At 42.6% G+C, this 22283-nt stretch overlaps 1 long non-coding RNA gene across 4 annotated transcripts in view; it reads right to left on the bottom strand.

Moving 5' to 3' along the window:
- LOC139765303 (uncharacterized) overlaps positions 1 to 14409 on the bottom strand; it is a 144004-nt gene extending 129595 nt beyond the window's left edge. Inside the window, exons 1-2 of one of the 4 annotated variants that reach the window (XR_011716637.1) lie at positions 14380 to 14409; positions 10914 to 11055 (exon numbers count right to left, since the gene is read on the bottom strand). This is a non-coding gene — a long non-coding RNA (uncharacterized lncRNA). The other 3 variants (XR_011716635.1, XR_011716638.1, XR_011716640.1) reach the window with 3 other exon arrangements.
- Positions 14410 to 22283: the final 7874 nt, after the last annotated feature.

Below are 22283 nucleotides of genomic sequence, written 5' to 3'. Positions count from 1 at the left end.
GAAGCTCCATATTCTGAGAAGTCGACCCACAGAAGCCTGTTTCAAATGAAGTTCCATAAGCCGAAGGGTCGAACCTCAAATACCTGTAGCACGTGCCATGTAGACCTTCCTCAGGGTTAGGTGAGAGGGTACTACTTCGAAGCTGTGATGTGCACACGTTCCGGGCGACGCGGGTTCAGGCAGGAAGAGAGTCTTGCGCAGTGGTGGGTGGTATACGTACTCGACGGGCGATGCGGGTTAGGTGGGTAGAGACAAAGAAGGTTGACAGTCTCGAGCTGTGAGAGACAGGGGATGCAGGGTCACGCCTGCCGCTGCAACGACCTCAGCTGTTGTGGCTTTCCTCCTTGTGACACAACAGGGTGGCCTCAGTAACGACGTACTCCAGGACGAGTCAAGTTCGCACGTACTCTCTCGTAGGGCGCCGTCCTTGTGTGAGATAAGTCGGCAAGGCGTCTCTACAGAATGTCGTCCGTTTGTACGCCAGTTGGAGTTGTGTTGCGTCTGCACGTTCTCTACGTGGACTTCTTGCATCCTCACGTAGTCTTGATGGAAAACATTTTCATAAAGATGTTATTCAATGTTTTTAAACCAAAACAAAACAAACTCTTAAATGACGATGCTTTTATGTCGAGGGTGATTCCTCCTCACAACCCTTACTGAAAAGCCTTCCTCGTGATCTTCCCTTACAATTCTTCCTCATAAGCATTACTGACAGTTCTTTATTACGCCCATTACTTAACATTAATCCCTGGCAATCTTTAGGTGCAAGTCTCTCTCTCTCATGATCTTTACTCACAGTTCCTCATCACTATCTTTACTGCTTAGTGTTTCTCATAATCTTCACCGACAGTACTTCCTCATATCCTTAAGTTCACTCTTTCCTCTTTCTTTAGTCATCCCAATGTTCACTGTTCAGTGTCTAACCGCCGCTTCTTCCTCCTTCTCCTCTTTCTCTTCCTTGGTAAGGCCTCCTCTTCCTCCTCCCTCTCCTCTTCTTCCCTGGTAAGGCAGCGAAAGGCGAGTGTCCAGGACTCGCATTTCACCCAAGGATTATTCACTTTGGAGTTCTGTGCCTTCATCACAACAGTGAACGAACACCTGCAAGACGCCTCCCAGTAAATATATACCACAGCCGAAGAAAAAAAAAAAAGAGAGGAAAGAAAAAAAATCAAGTCCTAGTTGGACTCAACATCCTTCAAATCATTATACTTACAAAAACATTCCCACTGTGCAAATGCACTCGCCACACAGCCAGCCAAAAAGATTAGCTCACTCAGTTCTCCATGTTTAGTCACTGAAAACACGGGAGAAACTCACCACGCAATCAGACACGCTCACGACGCACTCTACTCCTATTTGTATCCCCAGACGTAAGGTCAGGTCAGCCTGAGAACGCTGGCCACATTCAACATTTCTCTTCCACACACACACACACACACACACACACACCTCTACACGTTGGCATTACACCACCACACCAGTCGCGCTGTGTGTAGAGGCGCACCGTATATCAGATACGAAACGTGCGCGCGCATTCACTAAGTGGAATAATGGACTGTCGTTAGCCTCGGTCGGAGGAAGGCTGGAGGTAAGGTATCTCTTACCGGCGTAACCCTACCAGTGACTCGTGTATATATACTGTGGCCTTAACGTAGGTCATCTGATATCTCAACACTTCTCATCTATCTCGCAGTAAAAGTTAATCTCACATTGTCAGCCAGCCGACAAAGGGAGAGAGAGAGAGAAAAAAAAAAAGCGGAAAAAAAAGGCGATTTCTGCAGTTTTCACTCGTGTCTACCAGCCATTGTCGCAGGTTTAGTAGATATCCTTGGCTTGCCTCTCGTCAGCAGCCAAAGATAATTTCTTTTTTTTTTTTACGATACTTTTATCATAGTCATAACCTAAATCAGTTCAAAGTAGTGGCGAATATTGTCAAAGGACTGTGGGTTCCAAGGCGGCGCCCTGTGGTACAACCTCTATTTCTAGGCACACAAATCTACATCAGTGGGTTAGGTTTGTGGATTTGGCTCTCCCCGCTACGGTCGCCTTCCGCAGCGCCGTTAGTCAATGACTGAGGTAATTCCTAAAGTTAACTTTCAAGACATCGCATATTGTTCCCTTCCCTTAACGTTTCGCCATATGACTTAAGCGTTGAAAAAGAAAATAATGCAAATAAACCATTTACATTTTCCTCGAAAATATACACATAACACAGAAATGATCTTTACCCTTTCAAGGTGATATAATATGATATAAAGATAAAAAAATCTGAAAGCGTACCAACATCTTAAAGTTTACAGGTGATCGTTCTGAGACCTATCGTTCACTGGTGTAAGGATCGTTTTTGTGCCGTGTGTACGTACGTAAAAATTTAAATACTCCTGAAAACAAATAAGACAAAGGATGAAACTGGCCAGATAATCTACATTCATCTTCCTGGAACTGTAAACACAATTAGAGAGGAAGGTATGAAGACATCTCGTGTCATCATCTACTGTGAATACATAAATTTTGTCTCAATAGTTCTGTAAGTTAGTTATTTTGTCCCGACTATTTACTAAGTTATCTTTAACGAACCTGCGGTGCCCCTTTACCTAAGCGACTCATTATGATAAGCGCCTAGAAGACAAACTTTAATTTCTTAGGAAAAAAATATATAAAAAGGCCGAGATGATTTTATGCAGGTATTATAAATCAATTATCAGCGACTCTGACATTCTTGATCGAGGCAGCAATTTATAGTTAGATCAATCTGATTATCATACAAACAGCAATAGTCACAAAACTTGTAGGCAAACATTCTACTTCAAACGAGGCAAAATATATAATATTTTTATGCTCAAGAGAACACTTCACATTTAGATTATCCAATATAGTTGAAAGTAACACCTTAGTTACCTTATGCATTTCGGTTCGGGCCCATGATTAACTCTATGCCTTCGTGAACATATAGCTTCCTGATATTTCTCCTCTATTTCAGATCACGAAAGTCTCGAATTGACCCGGTAGTCTGTTACCGTCTGCTTCTCTCTATATTTCTGCGAGTAGAGCAACTCCTTGACAATTTTCCCTACCCGAGAATATATCACATGGGATAACGAAAAAAGATAGCGGAGATAGACGAAAGAAATCATAACTAGTGGAGGAGTGTTTGAGAAGACTATGAAGAAATATAGTTAACCTGTAACTGTAACATTATATTTCATAATCATCTGGCTGCTAAAGCAACTACTGGGGTCAGAGAGAGAGAGAAAAAAAAAAGACCCTCTGTGTGATCTTTGGAAATCGAGTTTTTCATTTCTTTTTTTCTTCCCCTCACCACCACCACCGCCACCACACACACAGGATGAGCTTAGACGCAGCGGCGGCGGCGGCCGTCAGCGGCGGAAAATGACCGACTGACGCAACTCCGCCGCAAAAACTTGATCGTCCTCCACTTACTCTATAAATACAGTTTACGACACACGTAGTAAAACTACCCCAATCCCCCCACCCCCACCTTCGTCCAATCTTGATCAGAGCAAATGAATTTCATTCGTTTCTATGAAGTTGAATGCTGTGAACTTGAGTCACAGAATCCACTTCAAACATATATTTGGCAGCTTGTAAGACATACGATTTTTAAGCCAGGCTCTGGTCGTACGAGAATCCGAAAGTGGAGGTAAGAAACGACCTGTACATTGCTCTCGGTCTTTAAGACAACATCTATATAACCTTCCATAATTGACTGAAAGAACCGCTTGTGTGTACCATGCATCGCCACTGCGTTGTTAAGGAGAAGCAGAGCGATAAAGGCACAGTGACTCAGGATGTGATAAGAGCTTAGACCTGGGAGGGCAAGTGTGGTATTTCTTTTTTTAAAGCCGAAGCTTTTGAATAGGTCAAAATTTCACAGTTGGGTTTAAGGCCTCTAGGAGAATCAAAGCTTTTATAGCACACAGCGGAAGCTTTTAAGGAGATTCAAAGAGATTATTTTCTTTTTTTTTTTTTCCACGTGTTGTGTCGGAATTAAATTCTTCGTCTATTATATACATGATGACTTTTTGCTCCAACGAACGTGTTGTGGCACCAACCTGCTTGCTAAATATCCTCATTCCTCTGTTTTTATATATATGATCGTCCTGTACCACACATAATGCGAAGGAATTAAACTAATGCTTATCGCAGATATTATATTCAACTTTTATCTCACAATAACAAATAATGTCAATCGGTACTGAATATAGAACAAGTGTTTTCGTGTCTTAGGTCATCAGAATATCACACTGAGAATATTCGTATAAACGCAGGAAGCTACGATATCACATTAAAAATACTCATATAAACACAGGAAGCTACGATATCACATTAAAAATACTCATATAAACACAGGAAGCTACGATATCACATTAAAAATACTCATATAAACACAGGAAGCTACGATATCACATTAAAAATACTCATATAAACACAGGAAGCTACGATATCACATTAAAAATACTCATATAAACACAGAAATCTATGATACCCTCAAAAACCAACAGTGTAAACGAGATAAAACCTAAAGGATCCGGCGGTTTAAGATGTTCATTTTCTTTCCTTTTTTGGGTGTTGAATATCGACTCGAACCATCTACAGAAAAAGACGCATCGTCTCTCCATTTCCTGAGCAATGTGTCGCCGTGGAATATCATGCGCCACTCCGCTCGGCATTCACTCCCATCCATAGGGCGCGTCAACGCAGCAACAGCATCCCCTCCCTAATCCACCTAGGTGAGGTTTGCCTCAACGGGATCCCACCCCGGCGTGTCGCCATGCCCCCTACGCACTTCCTAGCTACCGTACCATCGCCCAAGACGAAGAAGACTCGGTAAAATGGATGCTTGAACTCTCCCGCCATAATCACCGGCAGCTGAGAAAATTCCAGGGGCGAGGGCCCCCCTCCCAAAAAAAAAGCTAGATCAAAAAGAATTAAACGTCATCAGAGGACCGAGTTCTACGAGTTCAGATAGTCAGGCCAGTCATTCAAGTGGCCATCGTCCTCAACTCCGACGATGGGGGAGCGAGGAGGGACTCTCAAGGGAGTGAGGGAAGAGGAGGAGGAGGAGTAGGAGGACCCAAAGGTGGAAGTGGTGATAATACCCGACATCACACTTGAGGTACTGCTCCTTCTCGCTGCCCACCTAAACAGAACGACTTTAAGAGCGGAAAGATTAACTGCAAACTATTATCCAAAATATATATATATATATATATATATATATATATATATATATATATATATATATATATATATATATATATATATATATATTGCTGGACAAGTGTTTATATAGCCGGCTTAAGTTGAGATTGTGTACTTATGTCGTACTTATGTCCTTCATACATTGCAACAGAGCCTTATAAAGTTTTATGAGACAAGCTGTCCTTATCAAATTTTCTTTATACAGACTGAAGGAGCACATGGCTTGTTCTCATGCTCGCAATTGTGTGTGTGTGTGTGTGTGTGTGTGTGTGTGTGTGTGTGTGTGTTTACAGTGCTTGTAACAGATAAATTCTGAGTCTAGTACCTATGACGTTGGGTGTTAAGTTGCAAGTTTACCACATAACGTTCATTCTAACCATTCCTTTGTCCGTGTTCAAACACTGGTAACTTCGTCATCCCCAGCGTTAACGTAAGGTAAAATCATTTGCGTTTTGGAGGTAATACGTCTGTCTGGTTTTTCTTCCCTTCTGCCTGGGTGAAGTAAGGTTAAGAGTTCATCTGGACGACCGTCGAAGTGATGAAATATCTGAATTTATGATCTGGGTTTGATGGTTATACTCACTAAATCATCTGGGCTCAAATAGTATTCACTTCATGCGTTTGTTTCGGAGTCCGGAAAATCATTAAAGTACCTGGTCTAATTTCTATCGAATTCTCGTCAAGTGTCTGTCTGGTTACGAGGGCCACATCCAACTACATTCTGCTGACGTAAACACTTCAGCTGCATGCATGATGCAGTGATATTATTGTCTAACCTCCTCAGACCTCCAAACACTGTAAACAGAATTGTTAAGCTGTCATGGGACCAAAGTAGGACGATCCTCGCTCTCTGTACGATCGTGATATATATATATATATATATATATATATATATATATATATATATATATATATATATATAAATCAATGGCCACCAGTTACTAAGTAGTCTAAGACCTGTAGAAACACCCACTCCAGACACACACACACACACAACGGCAAGTCTACCTCCGACGTAACACGGTTATCAAACATCTAAGAATGAACGCCGTAATAAATGCAGTGCTTCCATTTAGTACCAGATAATAGCCACAACGACGTCCTGCTGACCCTCAGAACACATGACCTCGACAGAATAAATTACTGGTTAAAATTCATCTCTGCTGTGACCCCAACGGCGTTAGAAAGTCTCGCTAGTCCACATGAACAACGAGGGTTTGGTAGTCCGAAGCGGTACGTGCTTCGCTTCAAGCCGAGACCACCTCGTTGACAAAATGATCGGTAACTTATCAGATCTTAGATCGAGTTTCGCAAGCTCTCTCTCTCTCTCTGTCCTCCCATCTCATAACCCGAGTGAGCTGAAATGAGTGATGGTCAGAGTTAAAGTAAGTCGTGCACAAGTGGGTTAGCATGATACTACACTCTAAGACTGATTCGCTTGATATATGAAAATGAAGCTTTATTGTACTCTAAGGTCACAACACGGGATGGGTTGGGTTTTGTGCTACTAAAAGCTGACATTGAACCACTGGTTTATCTTATGCCCCCCACAACACAGTTGAGTTTGACATAAGACACAATGGTTCGAACTGTGTGTGAAGCTGAGGGTGAACCATTTGCTCTGCCGTAACCTCAGAGTGCTTGGGAATGGTAGATGGGTCTTTGGTTCGATGTGTTATGAAGCCATGATGAACCGCGAAGGTCAGTGAGCACCCCCCAGTCTCTTGAATCATGCCCAGAGTACATTATCTTCTGGCCAAGTCCCCAAACTATTTATGGACCTCGTACAGTTCAGTGGTGGTGAGGAGGCAACCTGTGCCTGGGTTTTGGATGTCTGCTGACAGAGGTAAGAATTTTTTTTTGAAATATGTAAAGAAATACAGCCTTTGATATGTTACCAAAACACTTTTGAGCGAGTAATTTTCAAGGATGTTCTCAGTAAATATGTGAGTTATTATCATCATTATTATTATATTATTATGACTATTATTATCATTATCATTATCATTATCATAAGTAATAGCAGTGGTATGATCATTTCTATAACTATCAATAGTGCTATAAATATCGAAAACTACATTACTGTCACTGTTATTATCATCATCATTATTTTCTTTACACTTATCATTTCATTATCATTAATAATCAATATTATTACCAATTTATCTCTGCCGCCATCTTCGGGAATCTCTGTGCGCGCGCACACACAAATATCGGAATGCATGTTTTGCATCTGTTCGGACTCTGGCAGCGAGCAAACATCTACAATTTCAGATGTGTGTCAGGTGTGTATGAGACCCAACAATCTATATTCAGTTCATCTGCGACAACCAAAACAGAGCAGGTGTTTACCAGAACGTAAAATTTCTGCCAGAGTACATTTCGAAATATCTCACAGTTTAGAAAAAAAAAAAAATATTCAAGTTATTAAATCTATTCCACTGGACTGACATTAAAAAATTTTGGGTATGGATAAAAGGGCCATCAGGGTCAGGTCAAAGGCCAGGCCACCACCACCACCACCGCTACGGATCGCATCGCTCGATTCAAGGCGCTTTTAAAATGGCGCTCAAGGCTGGCGCACCGCCGTACTCAGGGGGGATGGAAGTAGTTCAGACCACAAGAAGTCTATTCTGGCCAGCAAAACCCCCCATCACGGTGAACTGGGGAAGATCAGTTGTGAAAGTCATGCACCCGTTGCACGGTACGCGGGGAGTGTGTACGTCCACACACCGTTGCATGAGGCGGTTGCAGAGTTCTCTGACGGCGGTGGCGGCGGTGGCGGTGGCGGACGTCTGCGGCGTGGTACACTGTGTCCGCTTTGTTCCGCTGATGTGCGATTTCTAAATATATAAACACACGCGTGGCTTTCCCTCTCCACCGACACCTCGCTGTTCACGACGTGCGATATGGATGACATCTATTCGCCCATGTCAACAATGCCTGGCCTTCCAAACGAGAGAAAAAACAGAGGCAAAGAGAGAGAGAGAGAGAGAGACAGAAGGATAAGAGAGAAAGAAAAAAAAATAATTATACATTGCGTCGTTGCCAAAACGCACCGTTTCAAACACTGGCCAAGCCAGCTGACCAATGTTTTGATGGTCGGAAACAGCTGATCGACTAGGAGGTATGCATACTCGCCCGCAGTTCAGCAGAGTGCCTGTTGGATTAGGACGATCATTGTACCCAGGATATGGCTTCCACTCCCCCTATCAAGATGTGACATCATTTATTCATCATCTATCCTCCCGAGAAACATGCGCTTCGGTGCGCGCACAACGGGGCTTAATTCTGCTCTTCGTATTCTACACATGAGAACAGGAAATTACTCTCATTTCTCCAGCACACTGTGTACACACACACACACACACACACACAGTCACAGGATTTTGATACATGCCTCTGGATGCTTTGGCTCGCTACCAGGAGAGGCTAGCGTTCCCAGTGCGTGTGGTGGTACTGTGCGAGTGTGTATACAGAAGGTATTCCAACGTCAATACTATTTTGAAATGTACCATCATTGCTCTGAAATGTACCATGTTCTCCCGACTACATCACTGACAAATGCGGGATTTTTCATTATATATATATATATATATATATATATATATATATATATATATATATATATATATATATATATATATATATATATGGTTAGAAATCACCTATTCAACCATATACTATTCTGAGTGTGATTTTCCTTGTGTATACTGTACTCCCTTCACTGAATGTTACTGTCAGAAAAGCACGCTCTATTTCCTCAGGTATTTTGTGTTAATAAATCTTATCCACTTATGCATATGTTATTTTCTATAATTAATCAACTACCTTTTTATAGGAGTGTTTATCTTTAGTGTCAAATGTTGATTTCAGCGTTTGTTATTTTCACAACTGATGCACTATGCCCCTTTTTATGAGTATGTTATCTTCACAGGTGTATGGCACTTGCAAAGCTTGTTACATATTCAGTAAAATCATTCATTTTTATCATTGTTGACAAATCCATAACAATAAATCAATATGGCTAGTGAACATCCTCTCGTAAACACATGTTGATTACAGTGAATAAATGTTTATTCCCCCAGTACATGTGTGCGCAATCTTAGTCTCTCTCAACTTTATTGTTAAATGTCTATCTTTGTTAGGCTTTTTAGACTGCTTGTAGTTTGTTTGTTTTTTGTATTCTTTGTTAGTTTTTGGTTTGCCTGTTTAGAACAATGTCAGTTCTTGTCATCTATTTTTGTCAGCATCTTTGGGTTGTCTTCTGAAAAACTAATTTGATTTTTTTTTTAGTCTGTGTATATTATCAAAATTAATTGTATGAATCTTGTTTTTGGAGTCAATTCACTGTCTTGAAAGTGTCTGATTCTACAAAGAACAAATGTATATTATCTTGAGTAGCTGCTTATTGTTTTTAGTTCATTAGAAAAAAAATTTCTCGAGTGTACGTGTTTTGTTTTGATTGACTGTATAATGTTAAGAAATGTAAAGCTATTGTGTTGTTTTAAAAGCACCTCAACATTTTCTAAAGTATTTGTACATATACTAGGACGATATACCTCGGTGTGTCTATAACTGTCATGAAAAAAAAAGAAATACTTTTTCAGTGTAGTCATTCCTACCATAAACTCATTTTACTCCTACTTTAAGTGCCTCTACCGTACTCTAACTGTGTGTCAACATCCATCTCTGGTAAGTACTGAGTAGGGGGCCTTCATCATTGTGTTGTTCCTATTGTAAATGTCAAGGCTGCTACCCACATTATATGACTTCCTATCACTCGAACATTTTCTCTATACCTTCACCATGGTCAATGTATATTTTCTCTCTCTCGTCCTATACCCTCACCATGGTCAATGTAAATACCACGTGTGGCGAGTGCATAATGTATAAACCACACCAGATCACCTCTGAGCACACGGACCCTCAGCATAGGTCGAAAACGAACGGATCAATACAAGGACAACGACGTCCAGTTCCTTAGTATAGACCAACGCCAAGTCCTTGAACTTTAAAACCGATCCAGAAAGGTCACGGACGCTACGACAAACTGTAAACTACGACATACCTACGATGACTCCTCCATCCTCCTACACACATCAAGCCTCATGACTCGAGGCGATGTGCCTAACGTAGGAAAGATTAAAAAAAAAAAAAAATACACACAAATCTATGACTCTTAAGAACAAATGGTTTAATGATCTAAAGCAACGAGAGATGATTCGAATACCTGTCCAGTTTCAGATCTATGTAGACCAAGGTAAACACATCCATTATACTGTGCAAGATCGATCAGGAAAAAAGCCAAAATGTATCATATATACATTTTATATTCATATATATATATATATATATATATATATATATATATATATATATATATATATATATATATATATATATATATATGTAGATATATAATGAATGAGGGAATGAATGAATAACAGAAGCAACGTCAAATACCACTGAAAGATTTCCAGTGGCTATGAAGTGCGTTAAGGACAATCATCACATGTATGGAGATGAGACTATATATATAATCATACTAATTCCATTAATGTTCAGGGGAGAAGATACTGCCTAAAGGTTAGAGAAAAAAAATGATGTTGTGAACTGCATCAAAATAAACAGTTTTTAGTTTCAGTATGATTTTTCAACAATGAATTTCTGGAAATTTATTGTTTTACCTTTTCTGAATTCAACTATGTTTCAACCCTTTCCAGATGAATGGGATGAAGATGATCATTATTCTGATTGTCCAGGAGACAATAATGGGAAGCGAGAGGAAATCGTGTCCTCGATAATAATGAATGAGGCGAGAACCATAACCTGTAACAAAATGATATCTTAATAAATCTTTCATTCTACGATGAAGGCCTTGTCTAGGGTAATTTTCGTACATGGGGAAACACTGTATACTTCTAACTCTACCACAGTGAACACCACTGGGTAATCTAACTCTACCAGTGAACACCACTGGGTAAAACCTGGTTGCAGAGTTTGGGGGGGTGTTAGGGAAAATAAAAGACAAGAAACATAAGCCAGAAGGCAACTAGGAGTTTGTCTTGGCAAATGCTTTGTACCATATCATCATCATCATCATCATCATCATCATCATCATCATCATCATCATCATCATCAGGGAGGTCACTGGCAACCCCAGCCTGGATCCGATGTTCTCTTCATTTCACTCACTTCATCATATACGCACATGATGCATCTTTAATCACCTCACAATCACGAAAGTCTCAAAAATATCCGTGACATACTCAATTTTCTTTATCTGTGCCTTATTCACTTTCATGTAACTAATTTTCATTTATCTGTGATTTATTTTCATTTATCTGTGACTTATTTTCATTCATCTGATATATTTTCATTTATCTGTGACTTATTTTCATTTATCTCTGACTTATTTTCTTCTTTATTTCACTCTGGATAAACTTATTCTCTGTCGAGGCTCAGTCTTTGTTAGGAGCTCCCTGTAATAACCACCATAGATCACTCCACCGAGTAACCCTCCATACCTTCCATCGCCTCCATCTCCCTCACTAAGCACAGGATGTGTCCATCACTACACTCACTCTCACCGACACTTCTACACCTTTACCCACGTGTGTGTGTGTGTGTGTGTGTGTAGTTCCTTGATAACAAACGGAGTGCAGACGAGAGCCGAGTCTCCGCACGGCCAGCTAACTCTCCACTCCAACACGACCGTGGAATAATGATATAATCCCGCCACGTGTGGAGCAGCAGCTGGCGATAACGGGCACGAAGGTGAAGCGCAAGAGAGACCCCAAGAGATGCCTCGGGTTCCCTCCTCCCGCCGCTGCTGCTGGCTTACCATCGCTATAAGCCAAGTATGGGGAACCCTACAACAAGATGGCGGCCGGCCGCGCCGAAGCTCCGGAGGCATACCCCTCGCCATTCAATTTCCTCGCACAATCGCCAGGCTTGAAGAACTTCACTTTTTTATTCACTGGACCCTAGGGGAGGGTGTTATACACAACGGGCATGCACTATCACTCACTGTAGTAGAGGGAAACACATGGGAAAAAAACGTGTTCTAAGATTTCTTTTCCCCTTACTTCTTATGTGGCAAGGCTCAAGCATATGGAAAAGAAATTAAACATTCTACTTTTCATATTTCTTTCTTTCTCGTCGCACTCTATTTCTGATTTCTATGGCACTTTTCCTTTCAAATTTCACCAAGGTGTAAAATATCTTCATTTCACTCGATCAATTTGATCACAGAGGAATTTCAGGATGCGATAAATGTAAGCACCACCCAAGACAAAGGCTTCGGGTATATGTCTTATCTGTTATAAGATCAATTCTCATAATCAGATAATCTCACTTCAGAACTGAATATTTATCATAACGAAGAAAACACACTTCTTTCTTGTAATTCCTTTGTCTATGAATTTTCAACTAGATTTTTGTATAACACTTGAGCTCTTCATTTCGCAATTCACAGATGAATATACTTGAGCATACTTTGTATTATCACGGTGTATAAACTAGAGGCAAGATCACGCCTCACCCTTGCCATCTGTGGCTAACTACATTATAACCACTGAAATACATATATATCTACACATTTTCACAGGTTCCTCACTAATTTTTTCTATATGAAGATACACAAAATCAACCAATTTAACCCTTGAGATCAAAAGGATTTATTCATTTCTAAAGGAAAACATACTTTCTATTTTTTGATTCACTTACTTTTACATTATCCATTTCTCCTAAACACACACACTATCCTTAAGAGGAGGTTTAATCTCAGGCCGACACTAAGAAATTACAGCGGGGGTCTATAAACCACCCCACCCATCTCCTCGTCCCCTCCACCCGTCTCAGTGGGACAAAGGGAAGCCATAAAGAGGGTTGGCAGCTGGTACTCCGGCCCAGCAAGCTATCCCAGAGGTACTCCAGCAGCGGCGTGTGCGCGTACTTCCCCGACGCGACGTACTGTTGGTAGCGGAGCTGCGACCTCACTCCCATTGCCAGCCCTGCGCTCTGCCACGTTCGTTAACTCGGGTAATCTTGGTGACTTTGCTATCTCACCTTGTTTACACATCCAGCCACTTAGACTCCTTACCGCTTCTTCCCCCTCTCCTTCTGGCTCACACGGGAGATGGTCACCATAGGCATGTATGGGCGGAGGGCGACACCCACCAGCAATCATTTCCATGGCACTCCTGATGTCGTATGTTTTCTGAGGGGGAGGATATGTATATTTTTCACAGGGTCAGGTCGTGGATACACGGAGAGGGGGAATCTTGTTTTCTGGCCCGGCCTGGGCACCACTACGATAGTGGCACATGATTCACCTTACTATTCAGCACTGTGCCGTGCCAGCGACTGGAGTAGCAGAGTTTGGGGGCGGAGGGGAGGAGAGTAGAGCGTCCTTCAGCTTACACCTCTGCGCCCTGACACACACTCCTCCTGTATCATGTTTCTTCATAACACTTCCACGTGTCGGGAGGAGCAGCTGTGCGCTCCCAGCCGATTATTTATTGGCCCGTTGCTTGTTTCACGCACAGCCTGGCACACCAGCGTGAATGCTCAGCATTTCCAAGCTTCCGCTGCTCTGCTTCTCCTCCCCCCTCTCTCTCTCCCTCCCTCCCAGAAACCCCGGGGTGGAGGGAGAGAGAGAGAGAGAGACACACACACACACGCACTGACCTCCGCCTTGTTTACAGATTTCACCGTGAATCAGGGACAACCCCCAACGGAGGCCTCAAGTACACAACCCACACTTCACACTCACACCTTCGCCATACCCACAGGACCTTCATCTGGGACTCGGCTAATCGATATCCGAGGCTCTGACCCGCTTGGTCCATCCTGGGCCCCCCCACACACACACACGCCACAGCTGACGATTCGCACTACTGCAAAATCACTGCTTCGTCGCGCCTGCATGGCGAGGTACGCCTAGCGGGGGCGGCGCCGCCGCCGCCTCCCTCCTCCTCCTCCTCCTCCTCCTCCTCTCCACCACACTGTATATCACACACAGTTGCTTTCCCAAGCAGACGGGGGCACGGCCTTATCAGCAGCAGGAGGGGCTGCTTGATAAGTCTGTTATCTCCACGGCCTTCGCCCGTGATGCTGGATCACGATGACAGATATTGTCGTGTGTCGTACCGCCATGAGAGGCATGTGGACCGTGTTGGCTCCCAAGGTGCACTGGCAAGCAAGAGCTGTGCTTGACGTCTGCATGCACGCTCCTCCCCCCCACATCCTCCCCCCTCCCCCCTCTCTTGCAGCGCTCTCTTCTGCCTGATGCGCGCCATGTGCATTTCCGCGCCTGTCCTGCTTGCAGATCCCTATGATACGTGAAGGACATTTCACCTATGGCTGGGTGAGAGTGGTACACACGTTCGAGAAGCCCCTCAGTTGCTTGGGGAGCCTGTGCTTGCTCCACAGCTCACTCCCTCACTCCCTCACCCCCCCACCTCCCCAACGTGCCTGGCTCACGACTGAGCCAGATTGCTTGATTCATATCGTGCATGGCAGGCGAGCACCAAAGTTACTTTAAAACCTTCGATCGTTGGTGCGCTCCCCGACCCTTGCCTGCACTAGCCGCTCCATCGGACATCGAACCCCCCACCCCTTGTTCTCTCTTGTGTCCCCCATTCCAAACATCGTGATCATACACTCAAATTACCCTCGATCTACGCTCCTATACAGACACACTGTGTGTGTGTGTGTGTGTGTATACCTCAGTAATGGAAATGGGAATGAGAACGTGGGGAAGCGCATTCCCAAGAGCGATTGACCCCTTGACTTCGGAAGTCGGGCCCTGTCCTCTCACCTACTGGGCGGGCGGACGGCAAAACGCTCGCCTGTAGAATATGTAACGCGCGGGACCCATACAAGGTTGGCTTCTGTCATGGGCGCGCGCCACTCCATTCCCGTGCCATATCATTCCAACCTCCTTCTGTTACGCTGGGTGATGAAGGTGTTCCATTCCAGAAATTCCGTTGTTCATTCATTCGGGTTAATGTTCTTTGGTCACTGCGAACCATCAACCATTACGTGTCAGATATATATATATATATATATATATATATATATATATATATATATATATATATATATATATATATATATATACTAGACTTGTGTCAGCGGTTGAATTTACATGTACAATGATTCTTATCTTTCGCTCCTAAGTACACAATATAACAATACCCTAATCCACAAGTAATATTTCACACTATCGAGACATTTATATATATATACATCTACTGTGAATAAACGCGAAGAGCAATAGTAAACAAATTTGCGTCACTGCCGGAGTCGGTAGAGAGAGAGAGAGAGAGAGAGAGAGAGAGAGAGAGAGAGAGAGAGAGAGAGAGAGAGAGAGAGAGAGAGAGAAAGAGAGAGAGTTTGTACTGTCTCACCTGCAGTTACTTATAGTGAACCACCTGTAGCTGACGTCAGCCAAACACTTTAACCCTACCCACCCAACAACCCCACCCACCCACCACCCCAACCCACCATACCATCTGGGTGCCCACTTTAGCACACTGGAGTGCCACGGGTGGGGAGATTATCACACCACTTTCACCCAAGAGAGCCTGATAGCCTCGAGACCCGAGATCATTATGCTTGGAGTATGCCATTATTTCCCTCCCTACTTTTAATATCTCCAGACCCCATTCCGTTGCCGTCCCTGTCCATGCTCCTCCTCGTCCCTCTTTCCCATTCTGTCCCATCATTATCACCCATAGGATTTCTCAGCTCTGCTGACGAACTGTGTGTGTCTTCGTTCATCGTGACATCACATGACGAGTCTGATGAGGAGGACATATATACAGAGGAAGTGTTTATCGTATTAATCCTTTTCCCCTTCGTCAAATTGTTCTTTTCTTCTTCCAGGCGATGGCCAGATGTCGCCTCTCGTAGACTAGAGATGATATGCAGCTGAATTCAACTTGAATTCATTTTCCTTCATAATCTGGATGTGCGTCTGTGTGTTCGTAGGAGTAATGGCCTACGGTTCGTTAACGACTGTGTTAGCACGACGGTGCAACTCTAGATTAAAAAGAAGGGTACGGCCCTTGGGGCACGACGGTACGACACTTGGAGCACGACGGTATGATCCTTGGGGCACGACGGTATGATCCTTGGAGCACGTCGGTACGACCCTTGGAGCACGTCGGTACGACCCTTGGAGCACGTCGGTACGACCCTTGGAGCACGTCGGTACGACCCTTGGAGCACGTCGGTACGACCCTTGGAGCACAACGATGCATGAAGATATCGGCGAATGACTTCCCAGCCTAGAACAACAATGGGCACTTCAGAATTCTCTCTCTCTCTCTCTCTCTCTCTCTCTCTCTCTCTCTCTCTCTCTCTCTCTCTCTCTCTCTCTCTCTCTCTTTCTCTATTTATTTGAATGAAAGCAGATGAAACTACATACAAAGTGCCACACACAATCATTCAGCAACTAGCTGTCCCAATACTTGGAAAATATATATATGATCATGTCAACCATGAGTCAGTTCGTCAAAACAAGCCATCCATGGCAGATTCGTTGAACGTTTTTACAGGTGAATTCGTTGAACAAACCCCCTCCCCCTCTTCCCCGCTGGTTAATTCATTGAACCCTTCCTTTCCCCCCTTCCCCTTCACTGTCTATGCACTTTGAACACTCCCAAACTGGCGTCATTCCTGAGAGAACCAATCCTCTCTGGACGACTATTGCAGCAACAAATACACTACACACACACACACACACACACACACACACACACACACACACACAACAGCACCCACAGCGATACAGTTAACGATATAAATAGCAACACACAGAGAAAAAAAGGGAGACACAGAATCGGCCAAGGCCAGAGTGACTGTCTACTTACCAAACAACGCCATTATTGGAACCCACCGTCTACACAGTGTCCTACCTCCATCCATTTTTAGCACACTGTTTGTCGACTTGATGAAGAATTTAAAACAGTTCTACAAGTCTACCTTACTATCGAGTTATCTACATGCTACGGGTCTGTATGACTCAACTTCTGTGAAGATGAATTTGGTTAGTATACATATATATATATATATATATATATATATATATATATATATATATATATATATATATATATATATATATATATAAGTTTATGATACGCTCGTTGTCTGACTTGGACAATCACATGTTTACCAAATGGCATTCTAGCTACGTCTTTTCGTTGTATATCAACTGACTGTTATATTCTTCTCTTGTGTCTCCGCTGATGATGTGATTATTACACGAAAGTGCACTTGGGAACTTATCGTGTTTCATTTTCCCGTGGACTCATAGAAATATATATATATAATTTTCCCGTGGACTCATAGAAATATATATATATATATATATATATATATATATATATATATATATATATATATATATATATATATATATACATATTATTCTCACCATAATCATTAATTAATTATCACTGCTATTAGTATCACGATCACACATACCATTATCTTTATCACTATCATTAGAAACAATGTCTAAATTACACCGACAAATTCTAGATCATGATCACTATCATTATGGATGTCTAAGCAGGACAGTATCATACAGATAACCCATGTGTAACAAAAAACCGACTTAGCATGTAAGATACGTAACACAGTAGGATAAACTGTAGTATCTACAAGTACATATAATATATAATCCTTTAATGTCTATTGTATTTACTTAACTAATTACTTACTTACTTACTTACTTACTTACTTGCTTGTCTCTTCCTACGGTGGGAATATTCAAGACTTCTTTCTCACACACGTTTCACTGTGTTTTGGCAGTCTTGTGCTGGTCATAAACTTGCTTTATGGCCAAAAGCAACAGATGTTTTTACTCCCAGGCAAAAATATCTTTGTTTCCAAGACTCGAGGATCAGAATAATTTTTTTTCGTGTGTGTGTGTGTGTGTGTGTGTGTGTGACTTCACGCAGCTCCAACCACAGTGGCGAGTGCAGAGCGCAGCTTTAATGAACTGGTCGGCTACCGTGAGTGCTGGCCTCGCGTGATGAATGTCGGAAGTCTCGTGGGTACGTGTTGGAGGTCTCTTGAGTACGTGTTGGAGGTCTCGTGGCCTGGTGTTGGAGTTGTGTGGGTACATGTCTGAGTTTTGGAGAGAGATTGCTGGGCGTCTTGTAGTAGATGTTGGAGGTACCGTCGTTACGTGTTGGAGATCTCGTATTCTCGTGCTGGGGTCTCGCAGGTGTATGTTGGACGTCTCTTGGGTACGTGTTGGAGGTCTCATGAATGCGTGTTGGAGGGCTAACTATGACCTGGCGCATTTCAAAAGACAGGTTTTTCCACTTACTCTAAAATTCATAAATACTTTTCCTCGTCTCTTCTTTTTCCGTTTCATAATCCTCTCACTTCGTCCGTGACTGGACCCTCCAACATAAAAAAAAAACACAAGAGTGTTGGAGATCTAGTCTAGTGCTTGTTTCAGGCCTCGTCGCTACGCGTTGGACGTGTCTTCGGTACGTGTTGGAGATTTCCGGGACACGTGCTGTATTTCTAGTTAATACGTACTGGAGGCCTTTTAAATACGTGTTGTTGGAGGTCTCATTGCCACGTGATGGAGATGTCGTGGTTCTCTTGGACGAGGGGTGATGGTGGTTCCACATACGTACAGTAGGTCCGTTGCAGAGACCTTGAGGAACGTGTGGCTTTTGGGGAACCTATGCAACAGACGTCCATCACATAGGATACGACTTAAGGTCCAGAGAAGAATGAAGGTCACCTTCCGAGGTCAAGCCCTCGCGAGCGAGGTCTTCTGGCAGTGTCTAGGACTCCTTCTCTACATATCCTACAGGCCTTCCTTGTTGTGGTACAGGTCTTCATGAAGGACGCTAAACGTTCGGATGAAGGATGGAAGGGGTGGTGTGGGAAGAGGAGAGGAGGCGCAAAGGGAAGAGGGAGAGATGTATATAGATACACTACCCTTGGGGGTGTGTATAAACTCAGGATATTGAAGACCCTGTGGGAGTGGAGAATGTGTTCCGGGAGACACACGATTCCACCTCTCTCTCTCTCTCTCTCTCTCTCTCTCTCTCTCTCTCTCTCTCTCTCTCTCAGGAGCAAAAGATGTAAGTGTGTTTAAGCTTCATGGAGCAACCTTTCCTTTCACACAATTATTTTCTTCCTATTTATTGTAGTTATACCTGCATTGCCCCTGTGTGTGTGTGAGTGTGTGTGTGTGTGTGTGTGTGTGTGTGTGTGTGTGTGTGTGTGTGTGTGTGTGCTTGACGTCTGCTAACGTATTTATGTTGCGTGTTTTCGTATGTGTTTGTTTATCTACTTGTGTGGAAGTGTCATTTTGTATACATGAGTGTTTGTGTGTGTGTGTGTGTGTGTGTGTGTGTGTGTGTGTGTGTGTGTGTGTGTGTGTGATTATTCAAGAACACGTCTACCTTTGTAATTACACACACACACACACACACACACATACACAAATGCATATTTGTCTACTTGTCATGCATGTGTGTGTGTCTGTGTTCCGTGGTAAGAAATAATGACAAGGAAATGACGAGGGCATTATGAACACCTGTTGGTACAACAGGGGTTCGACCCCTCTGCCCCTTCCACCTCCCTCTCTGGCAGAATTGTACTGAACACACACACACTCTCTCTCTCTCTCTCTCTCTCTCTCTCTCTCTCTCTCTCTCTCTCTCTCTCTCTCTCTCACCTGTGGTGACCGTCCAGTACACACATCTTCCACGGGTGTAAGATTACAAAACACAAGCGCCGTGAAAGCTTGGAGCGACTCGAATTAACTTGATACCTCCTCCCTCCCTCCACATATAACGGTGAAGTGACGCCATGTGTGTGTGTGTGTGTGTGTGTGTGTGTGTGTGTGTGTGAGTGTGTGTGTGTGTGTGTGTGTGTCTCTTTTACATATGAATAATCATCTCTCCGCATGTGACGCTGAAGTGACACCATCTGTTCCGGTTTGATTATGTACCAACACTACAGACACAATGGTGAAGTGACATTATTCGGTGCCATTTACGAATAAATAACAACATCTCAGTGTACGACGATACAGTGGCACTTTTATGGCATTATAAATGACAACTATCACTCCGCATATACCGGCGAAGTGACATCATTTGTGTCATCTTTACAACTGTCACTTCGTACAGCAGTGAAGTGACATAGTTTCTGATATTTATAACTATCTCTTTTCACGTACGATTGTGAAGTAACACCATTTATGCGATATTCACAACGATTCCTCCTTAAATGACCAGGATATGACATCGTGTCATATTAATATCCCTCCACAAGTACCGGTGAAGTGGCGTCATTTGTTCCATTTCTATAAAATGCTGTTATCGGCGATGTGAAGATATAAACACTGTGTGTGTGTGTGTGTGTGTGTGTGTGTGTGTGTGAAAGTACACTATGCTAAATGGGAGACGATAGACGACCAAACGACCAGTATCCTAGAGGTAAAAAAAAAAATAAAGTGGAATAGCGTTTAACAGCTTTAACCCTTATATGTGTATTACATAAGTCATATATTGCTTCATGGGTACATCTTGAGAATGACATAGAGCAGTGGACTTTAATATCACCCGAAATTACGCTTGTGGGCAACTCATCCAAGCTTGACATCCCTCTCCGCTGGACGACACTGGAAAGACGCTATCATATGAAGTTCAATCGTCAAGGAAATTACTATAGAGACGACAACACATGTGTGATATACATGGAACGAAAAAAGGACCGTGGTTCCGTACGAACTTGGAAGGCCAGACTGATGGTCTACACATCCGGGAAGTCTTGATAATGTCTTAAAACGTTGCGGTGTAAGAACCATGACGCAACTGATGACAGACGGAAATACGCAAAAGTGAGTGAGTGGATCTGCCGCTTCTTTTCTTAATTGTGATTTGTTCGGTTTCTGACGTTGGAATGTCTAAAAGAAAAGGTGTTTCATATTACGGTAACACACACACACACACACATGCACACAATATTTTATATATATATATATATATATATATATATATATATATATATATATATATATATATATATATATTATCCCTGGGGATAGGGGAGAAAGAATACTTCCCACGTATTCCCTGCGTGTCGTAGAAGGCGACTAAAAGGGGAGGGAGCAGGGGGCTAAAAATCCTCCCCTCTCGTTTAAAATTTTCCAAAAGAAGGAACAGAGAGATGGGCTAAGTGAGGATATACCCTCTAATGCTCGCTCCTCTGTTCTTAACGCTACCTCGCTAACGCGGGATGAGGCGAATATGTATGAAAGAAAAAAAAATTTATTCATATATATATATATATATATATATATATATATATATATATATATATATATATCCTGCATCTGACTTATGGCATCTAAACTCACTGAAAATCTCAATTCTGGTATCGTCTTTGCTGTCCTCCTTTGGACGTTCTCTATAAATTTTATGTTCTTAAACTGCAATGACCAAACATGAGAACCATATTTCCTTTACCCATGTAGTGTCTACACCCAACTCCCTTCCACACGCCTTCCAGAAGCTTACTCCAATCTAGATAATATTCTGACCGAGGTCTTTTTTTTTTCACTGTGCTTCATCTGTATCACACTGCATTTGCTCGGGGTGAATTTCATCAACAATGTATAAGACCAAGTTTGGAATTCATGGTCGTCCTCATGTAAGTTGATGCAACCTTCCTCACTTTTTTTTCCTTCATGACATCATAAGCAAACGTATTTAGGTAAGAACCCAATCTTTCTGCCAAGTCTTTGACATAGATGAAGAAGAGCAATGGCCCCAGACAGGCTCCTGCGATATGCCACCAGTGACATCAACCCAATTTGAAAAGGCTCTTCTGAAAAACGTACTTTGCTCCATTCCACTAAGATAAGTTTCTTTACGTCAAAGAAGTCTTCCCCTTACTCCTACCTTTATATCCAACCTCCTCACTAAGCTCTTAAATGAGACAGTGTCAAATGCTTTCTGGTCGTCCACATACACACAATCTACGCAATCTCCATTGTCTAA

Source organism: Panulirus ornatus, chromosome 4, assembly GCF_036320965.1.
Source record: "Panulirus ornatus isolate Po-2019 chromosome 4, ASM3632096v1, whole genome shotgun sequence".
NCBI lineage: Eukaryota > Metazoa > Arthropoda > Malacostraca > Decapoda > Palinuridae > Panulirus > Panulirus ornatus.
This window is presented reverse-complemented; position numbering and strand designations above follow the sequence as displayed.